This window comes from Anabrus simplex, chromosome 1 (genome assembly GCF_040414725.1).
Source record: "Anabrus simplex isolate iqAnaSimp1 chromosome 1, ASM4041472v1, whole genome shotgun sequence".
NCBI lineage: Eukaryota > Metazoa > Arthropoda > Insecta > Orthoptera > Tettigoniidae > Anabrus > Anabrus simplex.
In genome coordinates, this window is record NC_090265.1 from 1,107,360,679 (window position 1) to 1,107,376,980 (window position 16,302).

Here is a 16,302-nt window from a genome sequence, read left to right on the forward strand (position 1 = left end):
ACTCATAGATCGGAATCTACGAAGAGGCCTTTGCTCACAGTCAAGTATTTGGTCTTTCTGTGTCCAGGTACAGCCTATGGTTTTCACATACCTCCACCACTTTCGACAGGATCACCTCTAGGGTATTCACTCTGCCGGATATGTATCTTCCAGCACTGCATTCCAATAGAATCACGAGTGGTTTCTTCAAACTAACGCAGACCATTGAGTAAATGTCAGTCTGATATTTCATTTTGGGCAAGGCTCTTATAGTCAGAAATAAGCATGTCAGTGCACAAGAATATCCTGCAGTTTACATTCGGCAGTCAAAGTTTGGCTGTTGACATAATTCGAATAGTATTTAGTTTTCTAAAAAGTACGCGTATATTGCCATATATTGCTAAGGCTAAAAAGGCTTCATATAAACCTCAAACTGAAATATTTTTAAAAAAAATATATGATTACATAACCCCTTTTACTGTATTCACATCAAGTTTCAAAGTGAACACCTCGATGAGGGCGCAGTTTCATTGAGAAGGTTTTGAAGAAAAAGTGATTCCTCTTTGTCCTTCCTTTTGTTTCCATACACATTATATGTCGTTTTAATCTTTTCAGAGTACTTCTAATAAGTGTAGGTGTTCCTTCAATGACTGCTCGTCCTGCGTAAAGAAATGTATTTCAAAGACTAGGGACTACTCCTTTATAAAAATGATATTGCTCAAGAATTATTAAAATCTTGAACACTGCCTCTATTCTTAGAAAAATATATTTCTGCGCAAGCAATACCGCGTATCTGATAGTAATCTTCCTACCCGTAATTATGATAAAAGACTCATCACGCCCCCCAGCCACATATGGATATGTAGTCCACCAGAACAATTTTCGTTGTGTTCATTTTCCCATGCGAAGGTGTAAATTAACTTTAAATACATTATACTGTAGGAGTGCGTGAATGCGTAATGTAAGTATACATTGTTATTATTATCATTATTATTATTATTATTATTATTATTATTATTATTATTATTATTATTATTATTATTATTATCTTACTTGCCGTGGCGGTTCACCGATCATGAGATAGGCAGATGTCAAGTTCTCCTTACATCTACTGGTATGGCAGGAAGGTTCTTGTCAAGCAGTGTTGTTGCAGCTTTTAGTCACGTCCAGCAGAAGAGTCTTCCTGAGATGTTCGTCAATAAGAACAATATCCGGCCTGTTTGATCGTATGGTGATATCTGTCTACGGAGATCGATTGCAGTACGGCTTGACCCTTTCGTTTTCGAGCACATCAGATAGTCTATACTCATAACATGGGATTTTCTCATCCATAATTTCCGACTTGTTCCAAGGTCTTGGTGCACAATTTTCTCTCTCTCATCATGTCGATGAATATCTTCTTTACCTGCCGTGACTTTGCCTGCACTCACAATATGCTTCACCGCATCAGCTACTTCTCCGCATCTCTTGCGTCTGTCGTTCACTTCTTCCCTTCAGATATACTCTAGGTAGTTACGGGTGCTTCTGACTCCATCCTGGGTCGCTATCAAGAACCCTTCTGTTTCTCCGTGGGGAAAGTTGTGTTTCAGCCAGAAAGTGGACTTCAGTCTGTCAACAGAATGTTAACTTAGATGACTTAGATTACTTTTATTAATATTTCTTTATGTTTGTTAGTGGTTTAACGACGCACAAACTCACTGAAGGTTTTCGCCCTTAATAAAAGTATAGCCCCAGCATTTGCCTGGTGTGATATTGAGAAACCATCTTCAGGGCTGCCAATGATGGAATTCGAACCCACCATCTCCAGGTATTATTATTATTATTATTATTATTATTATTATTATTATTATTATTATTATTATTATTATTATTTCCGGCTACAAGGCTAAATGGTTAACGTGCTGGCCTTTGGTCACAGGGACCCCGGATTCAATTCCCGGCAGGGTCGGGAATTTTAACCATCATTGGTTAATTTCGCTGGCATGGGGGCTAGGTGTATGTGTCGTCTTCATCATAATTTCAAACTCATGACGACGCGAAGGTCGCCTACGGGCGTCAAATCATAAGACCTGCACCTGGCGAGCCTAACATGTCTTCGGACACTCCCGGCACTAAAAGCCATACGCCATTTCATTTCATTATTATTATTATTATTATTATTATTATTATTATTATTATTATTATTATTATTATTACTATTATTATTATTATTATTATTATTATTATTATTATTATTATTATTATTATTATTATTATTATTATCACCATCATCATCATCATCATCATCATTGAATCACGCTATATGATCCTTTGTGACGACCAAGAAGTGAATCTCCTATTATTCTGAAATCTGTATACTTACATAAAAGTATACGCTCCCGTATTGGCCAGAAGGGGAATGTAGAGTCTGAGTTAATAGAAATGTTTAAAACATCCGTGTAATTCTCAGGGGAATTGTTTTGCGTTTCTTATTTTGAAATCCAAATGAGCCAATATGCATTTATTTGGAAAGCAAAGCTTCGCGTGTTTCTGGAAATAAGTTGAGTTCTTGCCTATAGAAGATAATCCAGAACATACGACGACCAATACACACAGACTGACTACATTCCAGATCAAGGTTTTCTTATCAGATATCGCATTCCCTATGATACACCCATTCGCGGTGTATACTGAGGCTACAGTGAAGTCAATAGTTCCATCTTATCGAATACAGTTTGCCGTGAAGCAGGCTCCTTGTACGTTTATATCGGAATTCTATTTATTAATCTCAGTACAAAGGTATGCCACTTCGGACTATATTAAAGTGTCTTTCAACGTTCCTTTTAGATATTTTAACATTCTTATTTCCTATTCATGTACTTTTGAAAGCGCTCTTTTTGACGCATTTTCTACGTCCTGCACTTCTTTACAATTTTTTAGCCTTTTCATCTCTTCTCCAACTTGGTAACATTCTTCAATGGAATTCCTTTCTCTCCTTCTTCTTCTTCTTGTTTTGATTTTCTTCGCTTCCAAACTTCATTTATTCCAAACTTTTCGTGCCACCCTCCTCTGTAATTCCATTTGACCTTCCCCCTTTCTCAGTATGTATAAGCCTTGCATGACGGTAGTCTTTTGTAGCGCGCCTGTGTTGTAAGCGCAGGTGAAGGGAGGTTTGGGGTACCGGGGGTACGTACACTATTGTGTTCAATACACAGAGTGCTTAAGCGCTCGAGACTCTGAAGCTAGCATAATGCTTTGTTTCTTGTGAGCAGAGCTAAGGTGAGACTTGGGTATTCTTTGTGCGATTATGTTATAGCATCCTGTATAACTTTACTCTCTCAGCATTCGTCCAATAATAATAATAATAATAATAATAATAATAATAATAATAATAATAATAATAATAATAATAATAATAATAATGATAATAATAATAATAATAATAATAATAGACTACTTAATAATGGTATTAGGCTGAGCATTAAGTCCAAAGCAGCGACCATCGACTGCCTTCCTTCTGCCGTTGGTATAATCCTAAAGGCAGATGACCTCAACACCTCTCGCCTCCAGGTTGAAACATTAACATATGTAGCGAAAGCTGCAGGTCTACACACATATTTTGAAAACTGAAGTAATAACGCCATACCGTCATAATACCACCGCATTCCTCGATACGAAATACACAAATGATAATAATAATAATAATAATAATAATAATAATAATAATAATAATAATAATAATAATAATAATAATAATAATAATGTTAATTGGTTTACGTCCCACTAATTACTTTTTCGGTCTTCGGAGAAGCCGAGGTGCCGGAATTTAGTCCCGCCGGAGTTCTTTTACCTGCCAGTAAATCTACCGACACGAGGCTGACGTATTTGAGCACCTTCAAATACCACCGGACGGAGCCAGGATCGAACCTGCCACGTTGGGGTCAGAAGGCCAGCGCCTTAACCGTCTGAGCCACTCAGCTCGGCACACAAAAATCAAGCGTTAAATTCATTGGATAAATCATTTCATTTATTACATCGGAGAAAGAAGCTTTGAAATATCGAACTATAAGCACAGAAACAGATTTTCAGATGAAGAGCTGAGTGTTCAGATGTGTAAAGTCAGCAGGCGATGGCGAGTGGAAACAGCGATACGGAGCGTAGAAAATCGAGGCAAGGTAGGAATATTATTTAATTGTCTTGTAGATTAGCAGGAGAATATTACACCTTGCACCGGGCCAGTTAGCCGTGCGGTTAGAGGCACACGGCTGTGAGCTTGCATCCGGGAGATAGTGGGTTCGAATCCCACTGTCGGCAGCCCTGAAGATGGTTTTCCGCGGTTTCCAATTTCCCACCAGGCAAATGCTGGGGCCGCACCTTAATTAAGGCCACGCCACGGCCGCTTCCTTCCGACTACTGGACCTTTCCTATCCCATAGTCGCCATAAGACCTATCTGTGTCGGTGCGACGTGAAACACCCTTCATACCTACTGATCAGTTCATATAGATCTCATAAGGCCAAACACCGGCACTACAACACACTAGTGTGAGCTGAAGCCAGAGACGCAACGAATACGAAACGGGTCCGCCTACAGGAAACTACATTGGGCCCCCTCAAAGAAATTGCAAAAATCTATCAATAACACATGAGCAGATGCAATCTGAAGAGAATCGTCTCGTCACTTCAATATACACGAAGGATTTACTATAAGATAACAAAACTAATTAATGCTTTAATAAATTTTATTTTGGAAGTTAAATATTTGGTAAGAATTTAAGAACAACTTGAATAAATATACTGTATGTTTCTATTTTTTATGTGCATTTTTTAAATTTTACTCTACTCACATTTCGTTCTAAAGAAACTGAACCACGTAATGTAAAGGCACTGACGATTTCAATGATATCCATGGATGACATATTACGGTGCTGAAGGCTGAGTTCACAGAGTCTGTCTTGGGTCATAAGATTTCATAGGTATTTCTTTATAAGCTGTTTTAGTTTCCAAACCTTCTTTATGTGGAAGAAATAGCAAAATTTGCTATTTTGGTATAAATGTTTACTCTTTCTTTATTCCGACTCGTTGGCTGAATGGTCACCGTACTGGCCTTCGGGTCAGAAGGTCCCGAGTTCAATTCCCGGCCGGGACCGGGATTTTAATCGCTTCTGATTAATTCTTCTGACTAGGGAACTGTGTGTATTTGTCCGTTCCAACACTCTCCTCATCATATTCAGACAACATACTACACTACCAACTACCAGAGAAACACGCATTAGTCATCCCTCCGTTAGGGTTGCGTCAGGAAAGGCATCCGGCCGTAAGACAGGCCCAAATCCCCATGTGCCACGCAGTTCTCTCCCGCGACCCCACAGGTGTTGGAAATAGCGGTAGCAAAAGAAGAAGAAGAAGAAGAAGAAGAAACAGAAGTTTACTTTTTCTTTAATAATAATTTGGTGCATATATTTATGAGAGAGCGCGCCGCCCTTGTTACAAGAGACAGCTGTCTTAGACTCAACTAAGTAACAATAGTTTGCAGGCAGATGCAATCATCCGAAAATTACTCTTCATACACACTGTAAAAGCACATTTTTTCAGCTCATTCTAAAAACACATCAAAATGTCACCTTTCCCGTGAAGAGTGACATTCCTGTAAAGTTATTCATTCATTTATATACTGTTTCTTGAGAGGACCGTGGGCCCCTTAATCCGTGATACGCTACTGGCTGAAGCCTTAAAGGCTGCTGATTGCTTGTTCCTCACTCACCACGGTGAGATAGAGAGATATCAGATGAAATAAAGGAAATTCCTAAGAAATATCCTCGGCCCACTTCAAAATTCTGAAGGCGAATATTGCCTGAGGCGTAATACAGAACTGCACTCTACATTTGAAATGTTCTCATTAGTTATAAGGAAGCGCCTGCTAATGTTTTAGGGTCATCTGCCTCGAATAGCTAAATCTCTAAATATCTCTAAGAGTCCTTGATCTCATGACTTGAAAATATACCACTCCTTGGGCAACTAACACCAGGATATACTGTATCTAAGAATACTTGGTCTCATGACTTGAAAATATACCATTCCTTGGGCAACTAACACCAGGATATACTGTATATAAGAATCCTTGGTCTCATGACTTGAAAATATACCACTGTTTGGGCAATTAACACCAGAATATCTCTTAAGAATCCTGGATCTAATGACTTGAAAACATACCACTCCTTGGACAACTAACACCAGAATATATCTTAAGAATCCTTGATCTCATGACTTGAAAATATACCACTCCTTGGGCAACTAACACCAGAATATATCTAAGAATCCTTGATCTCATGACTTGAAAACATACCACTCCTTGGGCAACTAACACCAGAATATTTCTAAGAATCCTTGATCTCATGACTTGAAAATATACCACTCCTTGGGCAACTAACACCAGAATTCTAAGAATCCTTGATCTCATGACTTGAAAATATACCACTCCTTGGGCAACTAACACCAGAATATATCTAAGAATCCTTGATCTCATGACTTGAAAACATACCACTCCTTGGGCAACTAACACCAGAATATTTCTAAGAATCCTTGATCTCATGACTTGAAAATATACCACTCCTTGGGCAACTAACACCAGAATTCTAAGAATCCTTGATCTCATGACTTGAAAATATACCACTCCTTGGGCAACTAACACCAGAATATATCTAAGAATCCTTGATCTCATGACTTGAAAATATACCACTCCTTGGGCAACTAACACCAGAATATCTCTAAGAATCCTTGATCTCATGACTTGAAAATATACCACTCCTTGGGCAAGTAACACCAGAATAAATCTAAGAATCCTTTATCTCATGACTTGAAAACATACCACTCCTTGGGCAATTGCTGTGAAGGAGCATCTCGTCTCTGAGACACTAGTTCAAGAAAGAAGTAAGTTCAGGACCTGTTTACACAGGTCAAACAATCTTCCGCAAAGAGTGAGAACACGCCCTAGTACAAAGTGGTTCGAAGAACGAAGAGCATACTCCATCAGTAAGGAATATTGAAAATTCAGAAAGTCTGACATGTTAATCTTGGTCATAATTGGCTTAAACGAAACGTTAAATAATAATAAGAAGAATGAAATGAAATGACATTCCGATTGTGCTGATGTCTAGCAACGAAAGTGGAATTCTACTGAACGGTTCTTATGGCTGAGTTAATTTACTTTTGCATAGTGAATGCTCCACAAGAGATCTTGAATATGCCGACAACTATGACAAGCAGTGTCAAGACTTTTCACCGTCCTTCAAAAATCGACTACCTCAGCTGGAATCGATCGAAGCAGCAACCGTGAGACCATGAGTTGGACACTCTACTACTAATCCATTGGGGCTGCTATTAGCTCACGAAAGCATTCATACACTGAACCCCCCCCCCCCACTTCAAATGGTTATCTCTATAAATAAAAATGGTCTTCCAGAAGAATTCCTGGCGAGCTTTCCTTTGCTGTTTTAGGTTGACACTGATTTGATTTTATATCAAAAATGGATGTTTTGATGTATTATTAAGATAAAACTCATATGAGTGAATAATTATTACGTACAGAAGTAATTTACACTAAACCCATACCAATTAATAATAATAATAATAATAATAATAATAATAATAATAATAATAATAATAATAATAATAATAATAATAATAATAATGGTTTCAACAACTCTTCCATTGCTTAAGATATATAAGAGGTACGAGTGTCAACATATTATCACTAATGAATTACTGTACTTAATGTTGTAGGAAATTAACGACACGGAGTTGTGGCATTTCACACGTAATAGATCTCAGTCGGTATCGAACGCACTATCTTGAGATCAGAGTGATGGTGATTGGTGGCAATTATTGCTTTTAAGGATGAGTATAACTTGATAACTACCCCTCTCTGGAAACGGGACAATAAGTAACCGACAGCGTCACTGAGACTAAGCATAGCCTACAAGTGTTCACATTTGAAAGATGTAAGGTCTTGTCATTTATGGAATCACCCTCGTATTTTCATATACAATTGTTTTGGCCTTGGGAGGGGTGGAAGGTAAAGGCTTCCACTATCTGTAACCTCGGCACTTCGTGGGGTAGATTGGTTAGCTCTACGCCCTGCCGCCTTTGCCCCCAAGAATTAACCTGGTACTCATGTTATGTGTAGGCTGAGTAAACCTCAAGGCTATATGCACCTCCGGATCTCGTTTCTTAATTTTTTCGACTTCCTGACGCGGAATCGTACCAACGTCCTTCCGGTGAATCGAACATGCCTTTACTGCCTTGGCCAGGCAGCCTCTTCTATTAAGGTTGTGACATTATTAAAAGTGAGACCGTGTCGTTGTTTTATTACATTGTATTGTCGCTGAAGGAGCAATACTGCGTATCTGACAATGATCTTCCTATCCTTTTCCTTAAGACTGGTCACGCTTACCAGCTACATATGGATATGCAGTCCATCAGAATAATTTTTATTGTGTTCATTGAACCTCTAATATGCTCATTGAACCTCAAATACATAAACCTGTAGGGGTGTACAAATATGTAATGCGAACATACATTCCTACAGTGCGGTACGGTAAGATTCCTCTGGCCGGGAATGGAATACGGAGATTGCTGATAAGAGGCAGGCTCGCTACTGCTACACCGCGCTGTCGGCTTCTAATAAATAACTTCTTCTTCTTTATCTGTTTACCCACCAGGGTCGGTTTTTCACTCGGACTCAGCGAGGGATCCCACCTCTACCGCCTCAAGGGCAGTGTCCCTGAGCTTCAGACTCTGGTTCGGGTGTTACAACTGGGGAGAATGGCCAATACCTCGCCCAGGCGGCCTCACTGCTATGCTGAACAGAGGCCTAGCGGGGGGGGGGGAAGATAGGAAGGGATAGACAAAGAAGAGGGAAGGAAGCGGCCGTGGCCTTAAGATAGGTACCATCCCGGAATTTACCTTGAGGAGAAGTGGGAAACCACGGAAAACCACTTCCAGAATGGCTGAGGTGGGAATCGAACCCACCTCTACTCAGTTGACCTCCCGAAGCTGAGTAGACCCAGTTCTAGCCCTCGTACCACTTTTCAAATTTCGTGGCAGAGCCGGGAATCGAACCCGGGCCTCCGGGGGTGGCAGCTAATCACAGTAACCACTACACCACAGAGGCGGACCTAATATATAACAACATTGTAAAATATATTTTTCATTGACTGGAATTGAACTCTATCAAACATGGTGACGTTGAGCAATTTTAAAATCACGTTTCGAATTAAATTTTTTAAAACTGGACTCTAAACAAATTTTACTTTCCGGCAGGTAAATGTCTTGTACCCGTGTGTAAATCCCAACATTGTCTTTACCACTGAATTTTGTTTTGTGTTTACTATTTAATGCTCACTATAATTCACTTACATTTATGTTACGCACTTAACGCCACGTTTCAATTAAAACTTACCTGGCTGTACATTTCAGGGTTTAAGGAAAAAAGGGTCCATTCGAACTAAGGTATCGTTGGCCAGGCCGAGTGCTCAGACGGTTGAAACACTGGTCTTCTGATACCAGCTTGGCAGGTTCGATCCTGGCTCAGTCCAGTAGTATTTGATGGTGCTCAAATACGTCATCTTCGTGTCGATAGATTTACCGGCACGTAAAAGAACTCCTTCTGTACAAAATTCTGGCACCTCGGCGTCTCCGAAATCCAAACTAAGGCAGCTAGTTGGACGTAAAGCACGTGAAATAATAATAATAATATTATTATTATTATTATTATTATTATTATTATTATTATTATTATTATTATTATTATTATTATTATTATTATTCAGGTATCGTTCTCATTTTAGGGGGCCAGTTCATTTGTTTGACGTCTAAGGAAATGGTATATTGTTTTATGGAACTAGAGGTGCGGCAAATTTGTAACTTCCCGCATTTTACAAACATTCAACTTTCTCCTTTTCCCATGATTCCACAACGCTCACTTTTACCTCGTCCGTAGAAAATTTCTCTCAATCTGGAAGCTCTGCCGCGATCCCACCAGATTGTTGGAAAAGCGGTCGAAGAAGGAGAAGAGTCGTTTTGAAAGTACGCCAGGCCTACGGAGATATTCTCAGTCATATTCCCAACTACAATTGATATTTTCAAACTAATCTTAAACTAATGGCAAACTCATTGGTGAACAATAACACGTTGTACCGTATCCACACACTAGGAATAAGTGGATGGGAGTGTTTGCACTGAACCCACATTTCACAGCCGAGCTGAATTATTTTCCCTAAAAGAGAGAGAGAATAGCCAAATACTTGAGATGTTCTCTTGAAGATTCCTGGACGGCCCCGCAATACCCGGGCATTCCGAGCGTGCCTTGTTCCCGCGGACATCCCGATAACAAGGCTCTCGTCTCCAACAACAGAGGGCAACTCACTTGGCCTCTCTTTTATACAGCAATATTTTATTATATTCCTACAGTCTCACAAAATTTCCTGCGGCAGGAAATACATCCGTTGTGCGATATTAGGGAGGAATTACTCTGCCGTATGAAACCGAACTTAAATACTGATGGCGTGTATATAACTCAGTGGCTTAATTTAATTGCTGGCTTTCCACCCAGATGATCAAATTTTGAGTCTCCGTGAATTTCAATCGAAATATCACGTGGTATTACGAAGTGCATCCAGCCTTAAACCCCCAGTAAAGAACGAAACTTAAATTGGAATAGGCAACAAATGCAGAAATAATGTTGTATTGAAGTACAGTCATTGAGTTCGTGGACTGCTCACACTGAATTGCTGTGTTGCACAGTAGTCGATAGGTTGCATCACAGTATGGTGCCATAACCATTATTCGCTCCTCGCAGCAAGAGGCAATTGCACGCGTACACTGTGAACAGAATCTACGGTCACTGTTATGAAGGTTAGTTAATGTGAAAGACGGAACGCGAGATTGTTGAAGTTTGAGTAACAGGAAATCGCCCGAGTCGCTACAACGAAACAAACCGCTGCGAGACAGAACAAAGGTCAAAACGATACTTGAACTGTTTGGACGCACTGGGAATTGTGAACATGGAGTTCACCCCACAAGGAGCAACTGAAAATAATGACAGCCACAAAAAGATCACTCTCCATCTAAGGGATTCGATTCGTCGTACGTTTCATGAGCTGTGTCGTAGGTAGAACTGGTTGTTTCTACACGACGACGCTTGTCCGAGAGGATCGGATAAGACAACAGGTCACCATCTTGCCACATCATCATGATAACTTGCACTCGCACCATGTGATTTCCTTCTCTTTCTCCACTTGAAAGCAAGGTCACATGGGCGTAGATTTCATTCCATCTAGGTAATCGTCTCTGTAACAAGAGCAGCCGTACAGGATATTCATGCGAATATATTTCAGCAGTTTCCAAAAGCTATACTATCGTTGGTAGATGTTGATAGCGGCCACCGTCAGCTTTTTGAGGGACGATGTGGTGCTCTGTAAGTGTACGTCGTGTGGCGTGGCTGCCTACACCCTGAACACCATTCTATGTACTTGTTGACTGTGGTAGTATCACAGTCTAATATACACAGTCGCGAAGCTCTAACGATATTTTTCATCCGAGGCGACTGCGGCGCTCCAAGCGGCGAGGTAGAGGCAAGTTGCTAGCAGACAAAAGGGAACGAATTACCACTACAGTCTAAAATGGTCATAACTTCTCAACCATTCATGCAAATAATGTCCTGACAAGGTTATTGTAATCCTTATGAAACAGTGGAGGAGGTCGAATAATTTATTTTGATGAGGAGTTCGAGGATAATATCGAAATATTAATTTAATATTAAGGAGTCATTTTTCTTTACCGCGGACTATAACATAAAATCGCTTCTAGAGGGCAACCGATTCGAAATAGTATATACCATCGCGGACTTTTTTGTAGAGGTTTCTATGCTCTACAATTCGTACACTTACACTTGGGGTCTATCGTTGACGGTTCAGGGAGCGTAAGCCAAGAAAGCAAGTGACCGACCGACCGACATCGAACCTGCCAAGTTGGGCTAAGAAGGGCAGCGCTCTACCATGGTCGTCACTTGCTTTCTTGGCTTACGCTTTCTGAACCGTCAACGATAGACCCCAAGTGTAAGTGTAGGAATTGTAGAGCATAAAACCTTCTACAAAAAAGTCCGGGAAAGTATATACCTATTTCCAATCGTTTACCCTCTAGAAGCAATTTTATGTTATAGTCCGCGGTAAGAAAACATAACTCCTTAAGATTAAATAAATATTTCGATATTATCCTCGAACTCCTCATGGAAATAAATTGTTTGACCTCCTCCACTATTTCATAAGGATTACAATAAGCTTGTCAGGACATTATTTGCATGAATGGTTCAGAAGTTATGACCATTTTAGACTGTAGTGGTAATTCGTTCCCTGTTGTCTGCTGGCAAGTTGCCTCTACCTAGCCGCTAGAGGTGCTAGTGTTGCTCCAGCTGTCAAGTGCATGAACCTTCCTCTTATTAGAGCTTCGTGACTGTATATATTAGACTGTGGTAGTATACAAAGTGTCTCGTATAAACTAAGCCCGCCCGATACGTAAGCTGCAGTATTGGAGGTGCGCGCATAGTTCTTGACCTTGCAAACAGCGTGCACATGTCGACCGCGTAAGCATCAGTCGCCAGACTGAGCCTCAGCTGTTAAAATGGGAAGACAGCATTGCAACATCCTATTTCCGTATGTAAAAGCTATTTAAAGTACGAGTCGGTTCGACGGGTACGCGATGAATATGTTCAGAAATTTCCTGCTGAAGTGCCACCTTCACAAGCAAAGAATCACGTAAGTTAGTAGTAAATAAATGTTTAATTAATGGCTCAGTACTCAATAAAAACATGCACACACACGAAAAGTTTTAACAGACGAAAAGCTAGATGACATTGGTGTGAAACTTGAAAGGTCACCGAACAAATCACTCACAAAATTAGCAGAAGTAGTTTCTACTAGAGAATTATTGCCTACCGAGCTCGATAGCTGCAGTCGCTTAAGTGCGACCAGTATACAGTATTCGGGGGATAGTGGGTTCGAGCCCCACCGTCGGCAGCCCTAAAGATGGTTTTCCACGGTTTCCCATTTTCACACCAGGCAAAAAAAAGCTCGTGCCGCTCCGCAGCACTCATTATAAATAAGTCACATAACGTTTCTTGATACAAAATTTCTCCATGCGTTGCCCTGGTACTTACTTGATTTATATTTATTACTTACATTACTTATATTACTTGTAACTTATCAACCAATCAATCAATCAATCAATACTGATCTGCATTTAGGGCAGTCGCCCAGGTGGCAGATTCCCTATCTATTGTTTTCCTAGCCTTTTCCTAAATGATTTCAAAGAAATTGGAAATTTATTGAACGTCTCCTTTGGTAAGTTATTCCAATCCCTAACACCCCTTCCTATAAATGAATATTTGCCCAATTTGTCCTCTTGAATTCCAACTTTTTCTTCATATTGTGATCTTTCCTACTTTTATAAACGCCACTCAAACTTATTCGTCTACTAATGTCATTCCACGCCATCTCTCCGCTGACAGCTCGGAACATACCACTCAGTCGAGCAGCTCTTCTTCTTTCTCTCAATTTCTCCCAACCCAAACTTTGCAACATTTTTGTAACGCTACTCTTTTGTCGGAAATCAACCCAGAACAAATCGAGCTGCTTTTATTTGGATTTTTTCCAGTTCTTGAATCAGGTAACCCTGGTGGGGGTCCCATACACTGGAACCATACTCTAGTTGGGGTCTTACCAGAGACTTATATGCCCTCTCCTTTACATCCTTACTACAACCCCTAAACACCCTCATAACCATGTGCAGAGATCTGTACCCTTTATTTACAATCCCATTTATGTGATTACCCCAATGAAGATCTTTCCTTATAATAACACCTAGATACTTACAATGATCCCCAAAAGGAACATTCACCCCATCAACACTGGCATTAAAACTGAGAGGACTTTTCCTATTTGTGAAAGTCACAACCTGACTTTTATCAACATACCATTGCCTGCTGACCATCTCACAACATTTTCGAGGTCACGCTGCAGTTGCACACCTTGTTGACTTGTTAATGTGTCAGGTGAATTTCGTGGAATTTTTATTATGACATTGCTTCATATTTTACGAAATTTTTGTACTTTTATGAAGATTTTTGTGGTTTTAATTTAAAGTTTTATTTATTTCTTTTCTTAAAATTTTAGATTGTTTCTGGTGGAAGTTTGTCCTTGTTGAAGCCCATATTGTCTGCGAATTAGATGATCCTTTCAGACAAATAATAAAAATAACTTTATGGTTGTATACGTTTACATGTCACACGATCGACATGATGTACACGACTTCAACTGCCATTGGAACTGTCACAAATTAGCCTAGTGAACCAGAGAACAAAACCTCGCACATTGGAGAAACTGAAAAAAACAAACATGACGAGTGAAATCAGAAATATTACAATGGGAGAACTCACTGTGGTTACCAGATACAATGCCTGTATAACCCAGTAAAGACGACACTTCCGGCATCTTTTATAAGGTAAGATTTCATATAACATCGTATACGCGCTTAAAGCAGGGCGGCCGAACGCGACATAAATTCGGCTGAGGCAGCTGCCGTAGCGCAGAGTACAAACACGGTGCGTTCGGGTTTAGTTTATATGAGAGACACTGTACAAAATGCCTACAGCTCTTTCTTAGATTTGCTGACTCTTTTTAGGGTTTATTGCGTGACTGTACCTAGGAATCTTCCTTTGAATGAATAGCCCAGATTCATCTCTGGCGAGCGTTTATGATATGTCATGTCTTCAGTAAAGGGCTAGATCAAGTTCGTTTCTCTCATACTTGGCTTTGAAAATATTTAATAATATAGGAAAAAATTCAGTATTCCTAGTTATAGCGGTAAGGGCATGTTCGGTTCACCCAGAAGGAAGTAAGCTCAATTCCCAATCGGAAAATCGAAAAATTATGAATTAAGATCTCGTCTTCTAGTGGGACTCATGAGCCGAAGTTACACTCCTGAGGTTCACCCCTCAAGGAGCAACTGTAAATAATTATAGTTACAAGAAGAACCCTCTCCATGTAAGGTATTCAATTCATAGGTAAAACTGGTTGTTTCTACACGACGACGTACAGTACATTGCACATCAGGTTAATTCCTCCCCGTCAAGGATGGCCGGGCATCACGTACTTATCAGCTTGCATTTGGGAGATAGTTGGCTCGATCTCCACTGTCCGAAGCCCTGATTATGGCTTTTCGTGGTTTCCCTTTTTCACACCAGGCAAATAGTATATAAAATGCCTAGAGCTCTTCTTTAAATTTGATGACTCTTAGGCAGATTGTTAGGGCCACGGCCGCTTCCTTCCCACTCCTAGCCCTCTCCTCTCACATCGATGTCATTAAGACCTAAATGTGTCGGTACGACTTAAAAAGAAAGTAAACCCCTCTATCCCACTTGCTGCCGAGGTTACGAATCAATAGCCTGAGAGGGATGAGGTTACTTTTCTTTCAGGAGCACCAATGAGGAAATTCGAATGTATGACACGTTGGCATACTTAACAAGAACTTCTCGTGTACAAATATTTCTTTCTTTCTTAATCTGCTTACCCTCCAGGGTGGGTTTATCCCTCGGACTCAGCGAGGAATCCCACCTCTACCGCCTCAAGGGCAGTTTCCTGGGCGTGAGACATTGAGTTTGGAGATAGAACTGGGAAGGATGACCAGTACCTCGCCCAGGCGGCCTCACCTGCTATGCTGAACAGGGGCCTTAGTGGGGGATGGGAAGTTTGGAAGGGATAGACAAGGAAGCAGTCGTGGCCTTAACTTAGGTACCATCCCGGCATTTTCCTGGAGGAGAAGTGGGAAACCACGGAAAACCACTTTCAGGATGGCTGAGGTGGGAATCGAACCCACCTCTACTCAGTTGACATTCCGAGGCTGAGTGGACCCCGTTCCAGTCTTCGTACAACTTTTCAAATTTCGTGGCAGAGTCGGGAATCGAACCCGGGCCTCCGGGGGTGGCAGCTAATCACACTAACCACTACACCACAGAGGCGGACGACGTACAAATATTTATCGAGTAAAATTCCATAAATATACTGTATACCACTCTGCTGAGAGTAAATCTCACTGTTCCTCATATTAAAATTCTAGCCAATCAGAATGGTTTCATCGCTGTTTAAACATACCGTGGCGCAAGTAACACGCGCTATGAATGTGAATGTTAAAGTACGTAAAAAAAAAAATGTACATAAAACGTGCTTATAAATTCAACAAACATAGGATCCCAGAAAACGTGGTTATAAATCACACGTGAATAATGAATTCTG